This window comes from Saccopteryx leptura, chromosome 5, assembly GCF_036850995.1.
Source record: "Saccopteryx leptura isolate mSacLep1 chromosome 5, mSacLep1_pri_phased_curated, whole genome shotgun sequence".
Lineage (NCBI taxonomy): Eukaryota > Metazoa > Chordata > Mammalia > Chiroptera > Emballonuridae > Saccopteryx > Saccopteryx leptura.
The window spans coordinates 172520815-172526935 of record NC_089507.1 but is presented as its reverse complement, the minus strand read 5'-3'; the positions used below and the strand labels follow the sequence as shown (position 1 = coordinate 172526935).

The 6121-nt window shown below is 45.7% G+C and overlaps 1 non-coding gene across 1 annotated transcript; it reads left to right on the top strand.

The window, feature by feature from the left end:
* On the top strand, nucleotides 1-119 carry LOC136407441 (5S ribosomal RNA). The gene has a single exon (XR_010751974.1). It is a non-coding gene; the product is annotated as a 5S ribosomal RNA (ribosomal RNA).
* Nucleotides 120-6121: the final 6002 nt, after the last annotated feature.

Here is a 6121-nt window from a genome sequence, read left to right as displayed (position 1 = left end):
GTCTACGGCCATACTACCCTGAACACGCCGGATCTCGTCCGATCTCGGAAGCTAAGCAGGGTCAGGCCTGGTTAGTACCTGGATGGGAGACCGCCTGGGAATACCGGGTGCTGTAGGCTTTTGCTTCCCTAGCCCGGTTTTTTTTCTTTTCGCTTGGCCACAGGGTTGTGTAACCTACACACGCCTGGGCACAGCACTTTGATGTGACCCTGGCCACTCCATGGAGCCTGGAAGTCCACTCAGGTGTTTGCTAGTCGCCCACGAGTGCTGGGCCTGAGCTGCTTCCTCCCCTCCTCCGCCCCATCCTGCACACTAGCTGCCTAGGAGCCGGGTCCTGCCACTCACTTCTATCCCTGGGTGCCCAGTGTGCAACTAACTCCATGCTCCTCTTCAAAAAGGGTCTGGTCCCTGAGGCGGCGATGCTGGCTGCCCAGCAGGCAGAGGGGGATCTCCCGCGTTCCAGGGAGCAGTGCTTTCACCTTGGACAGGGATTCGCTTCCGCCCTCCCGCACGTGGAGTTGGGCGCTCGCCGCTTCTTTGGAAAGGCAGTGCCCAGCTAGCAGAGGATTCATTGGAACTGACCCCTTCACTGCTCCTTAGGCACCTGGCACTGGCCCTTGCAACAGGGATGGAACAGATGGCACGCGGAGCTTGTGGGAGTGCCTAACAGGGGGCCTGACTTGTCCAGGTATTAACAGTGTGGGTGTGGAGGGCGGAGTGTTGAGGAACGTCCTGGCCAGGCTTTTCTCATGGGGTTGAGTGGGTGATTGGTAGCTTAATCGTTGGCTTCTTTATGCATCTCCCTCTTTCTGTCTCATTCTTTATCTTTTCTTTCTAAATTGAATAAAGAATGGAAAAAAATCTGAAAACAAAAATAAGAAGTTTCTTTTTTTTAACTTTTTAATTCTAGGCCTTTAATATAGCTTCTGCTGTGTAATCTCATGAATTTTTTTAATTTTTATTAATTTTTAATTTACTGGGTTTACATGGATTAAAGTGTTCCACTGAACATAACTCCCTCACCCCACACCCCTGTGTCCCTTTTTATACCTCTTTTCCCCCCTTCCCCAACTCCCTCCCTCTTTTTCTTTAGGACTTGCTGTCCTGCTATCTATATCTATGCTATGTATATATAATTTTACCAATCCCCCTACCCTCTCTGATCCCATCCCTTCATCCCCCTTCCTCCGACTGCTGTCCCTCTGGTCTCTGTGACCCTGTCTCTGCCTCTGTTCCATTCCTCAGTTCACTTTGTCCATTAGATTCCACATATATGTGAGATCATATGATATTTTCCTTTTTTTGCTTGGCTTATTTCACTTAGCATAATAATCTCCAGGTCCATCCATGCTGTCACAAAAGGTAAGATTTCCTTCTTTTTCACTGCCACATCTGGGCCAGGTGTGAGGAGATTTTCATTAGGATACCACTCTAGCAAAGGTTGTTAGGTCCTGAACCAATGCTTTGTGAAACTGGCCCCTGGATGTGCCAGCCCTGGGCCTCGCAAGCAGGAACCCAGTGCAGACCAGTGGGAGACACTGCCTGTGATTGGCCCTCAGCAACCTTTTTGAAGCTACAAGCAATTCAGAGTTTGTGGTTGCCTCTGCTAGGCCAGGTGTATAGAAATAACAAACTGCACTCCAAGGCTGGCTTTTACCCACTCTGGTCCACTCTGGTCTGCTCAAATGACCAAGTTTTCCTGAGTTTCGCCTCCTGCAGCCAGTCTGCTGGCTTATTGATGGACTCATCTGCTGAAAAAAACCTCTGCTGGAGTCTAGAGCCTGCAGCAATTTGGCGATTAGGAAGGTTGGTGGTTGTCCTCTGCCCCTTTGCCCCAGTTGTCAATCTGTCCAGACTTTTTTCACAGACCTCAGTAGGTAGGGTGTAGCCCCAGGAGTCTGGTGGGTGTGGCCTCTGAGACCCAGAGGTGTGGTCTGCCCACTCACAGTTTCAACTGAGTCTCTTGTGAGATGGAAGCACCAGTCATAGACTCGGAAGAGTGTAGGAGGGAGCTCCAGTCTCAACACCAGAAAACTGAGTCACTGACGCACCCCCTGCTTCCTGGCTTCTCAGAACAACCCATTGCCATGACAGGTAGGATAGACTCCCAAGGGTGGAGCAGTTGCTTTTCCTCAGGCTGATGCCACTCAGAAGGGATTGCTCCACCGAAAAAAGATGGCAACTGTGGTACTGATTGTGACTCAGCACAGGGGTTCCGGTAGCCATCTCCCACAGTGTCTCTCCCTGGGCCTCCAGTTTTACACTTTCCTCCCACAGCTCCAGTCCTCTCAGCTCTCCCCTGCCAGAGCCCCAGGGAAGTGGCTGTGAACAAGGTTTTCTGCACAGGCCCTTTAAGATGAAATCTGCATCCTAGAGCTGTGTCTCTTTCTTGCGGACAGAAACCTGGCTCTTTTCACAGCTAAATGCTGTCTGGATGCCTCTTCTAGGCTCTGGGGCTGTAGGCTGGGCCTCGAGGCCTGGGGCTGAGGACGCACACCTCTCAGGGCAACCCACCCGCTGTGAGAATCCCTCCAGACCCTCAGCCGCTGCTTGTTACAGGGAGCAGGGCAGCCCTTTCCGCATCTCCACCCTTCCTACAAGTCTCGGTGTGGCTTCTTTGGTGATCGTTGGTTAAAGAGTCCTCTTAGTTTAGTCCAAAGTTGGTTTTTCAGGATGACTGTTCTTAAATTAAGTTGTAATCCAATTTGGTCTTGGGATGTGTCAGATGGAACTTCCGCCTACTTTGTTGCCATCTTTCTTTCCTCAGAAGTTTCTTTCTGTTTTGCAATTGCAGCAAGTACAGCAGACGTTGCTCTTTCAGCTCGGTACCTTCATCAATTCCTGACCTCATAATTCTTCTTTCTGCAGAGTTTGAAAATAATCTTTTAGAACCTTCCCTCTGCTGCCAGGTTTTGTGAAAACTTTTTCAGAATTACCTAACATTTTAGAAGCTTTTAGTATCTTGTTTCTTAGCAAATATTTAAAAATTAAAAAAAATCTTGGTCAATGTGTTAATTATGGAGTCAAAGAAGTTATTGTTTCTTTCAAAAATCATGAATCAGGCCATGGCCGGTTGGCTCAGTGGTGGAGCGTCGGCCTGGCGTGGGTTCTAAATATCTAAATCTCAGCCATAAAGAACTTTTTATAAATTTGATCCCAATGGGAATGGAGGTTACGTGCAAATAAAAATGACTAGAACATTATCAAACCTAAAAGCTTCTGCACAGCTAAAGAAACTGACAGCAATAAGGAAAAAGGCAGCCTACAAAAAGAAAGATGATATTCACAAGCAATATCTCTGAAAGGGGTTAATATTCAAAATATATAAAGAACTCACAAGGCTCAACAACAAACAATTCAATTAAAAATAGGGAGAGAACCTAACAGACACTTCTCTCATGAAGACATACAAACAAAGAGATGTAAAAAAAGATGCAAATCAAAACTAGGAGATGGGCCCTGGCCTGTTGGATCAGCGGTAGAGCGTCGGCCTGGTGTGCGGGGGACCCAGGTTCGATTCCCGGCCAGGGCACATAGGAGAAGCGCCCGTTTGCTTCTCCACCCCCGCCCTCCTTCCTCTCTGTCTCTCTCTTCCCCTCCTGCAGCCGAGGCTCCATTGGAGCAAAGATGGCCCGGGCGCTGGGGATGGCTCCTTGGCCTCTGCCCAGGCGCTAGAGGGGCTCTGGTCGTGGTAGAGCGACGCCCCAGGTGGGCAGAGCGTTGCCCCCTGGTGGGCAGAGCCTTGCCCCTGGTGGGCGTGTCAGGTGGATCCCTGTCGGGCGCATGCGGGAGTCTGTTGACTGTCTCTCCCCGATTCCAGCTTCAGAAAAATACAAAAAAAAAAAAAAACACACAAAAAAAACCCTAGGAGATGCCACTTCACACTTGATAGATTGGCTGTTATCAACGAGAGAGGTAATAAAGTTTGGAGTGATGTGGAAGAAATAGGACCCTGTTTCACAGTTGGTAAAAATGTAAACTGGGTCTGACTTGTAGTGGTGCAGTGAAGAAAGTGTCGGCCTGGAACACTGAGATCACCGGTCGAAAACACTGGGTTTGCCTGGTCAAGGCACATATGAGAGTTGATGCTTCCTCCTCCCCTCTTCTTTCTCTCTCTCTCTCTCTCTCTCTCTCTCTCTCTTCTCTAAAATAAATAAATAAAATCTTATTTAAAAAGGAAAATGTAAACTATTATAGCCATTATGAAAGACAGTGGTGTTTCCTCAAAAAATAAGTATAGAGTTGCCATGCCCAAGCTGTTGGTTTTTGGTAAATGCCTGTTGTCATGTTGAGTAAATTCTTGTCTAGTCCTAGTTTTTTTTAGTGCTTTTATCACAAAAACCCCATTTATCCCCCTTTCTTCTGCCCCCTTCCTTTGGTATCCACTTAACTTCTGTCTATGTCTGGTAGTCTAAGTATCTCTGCCACATATGTGTGCAATCATATAGTCCTTAATTTTCTCTGACTTCTTTATTTTGCTTCTTATAATAGTCTCTTGGTTTATTCATGTTGTTGCATATGCATAGTATGACTCAGTAGTATTTAATCATACATAGGTATTACATATTTTTTGTTCAATGTTTTATTAAGGGACTCTTTGGTTGTTTCCATGTATTTGCCACCATGAAAAATGTTGCATTGAACATGGACATGTATTTGTTTGCATATAAATGATTTTTCTGTATTTCTTTAGATGGTCATGTGCTTTCCCCCTTCATTCTATTAACACAGTAAATTATATTAATAGGTTTCTGTATGTGAGCCACGCTTGCAGTTTGGGGTGTGGCAGGATACACGGGGGCAGGGTGGACTGTCCCCATTGTGCCCAGAGCGGTGGCATCATAGGGCAGAAGGAAGGGGGGTATAGGGGGAGTGTGGTTTCGAGGTAAATAGTTCACATGCTATAGAGATGCATACATGAAACCTATGTGTTCCTATGAAACAAGGTCACCCCATTACATTTCATTTCTACCTAAAAAAGGGATAAAGCATACATATTTTTAAAATATTAGAATGATTAGGCCTTGTATTAACTCCTAGAACAATTACCTTCAAGTAGAATACAGGCCATTTTAGGCCTTCCTAAGCCCACCACTCAGAAACAGCTCTGAACATTCCTAGAATTAAGTGGATGTTGCCAGTTATAGAATGTAAAATATAAAAAAACGCCAGGCCTCTCTATAAGGCTTTAAAGTAAAGTGGTCAACAAGGGTCAACTAGTTTAAGTTGGGGAAGAGAATAACAGAGGGCTTTTGAACTACTAAAAGAAGCTCTCACCAGCCCTAAGCTGACCAAAGTTAGAAAAGCCCTTCCAATGATATATTACAGAAAAAGAGGGCATGCATTAGGCTCCTACCTAACTCAGGCCTTGGTTCTGATAGAGGAGCCCCAAGCTTAGAAATTTGCTTCAGTAATAGTAGCTTCTTAGTTTTAATGAATAGATTATGTAAGAGTTAAGAAACAGTTAATCCACTTGCTATTCTCTGCTAATGGGTCTCTGGTAAATTAGCTCTGGGTTTTGTTACTTTGGGGAAATTTCTGTTTTTACCAAGAGAATATTGTATCCTGTCACAGGAGATCTGTATTTGGCTACAAAGGTGAGAAGACTCACATGAAAGAGTAATGGTTCATGCTATGTGCACTTTGCATCCTTCCATTACCAATATGTAAATCATCCTAAATTAGGCATAATGTAAGGTGCCCTGGTGATTCATAGAGCCCTTGCAAAATGACAACAGAAGATGCTTAGTAAATAGGTGCTATTTCCTAGATGTTCCTGAGATGGCAGCAGAGAAGAGCATTTACTGAATGTATGCATCGGAATGTGTGGAGTGTTCCCTCTCAGAGAGCATGAGTCTTGTCTCATCAACTCTGGATTCTTTGAGTGTTTGTAAGTATCTTTTTGTGTGAGAGTATAGAACTCTGACATATTGTAGCTGGACCCTGTGATTGTGAGGATGTGTCCCACTTGAGAGAGGAGGGAGTCCTGTCATGTCAGGTTCGAGTTCTCGGACTATGTGGTCTGGTTCTCTTATGTTAGAGTTGGGGACCTTTTCACATCAGCTCAGGGTCCTTGTAGTGAGATGTGGGCCATCTGAGAGATTATGGTTTACTTCTATAC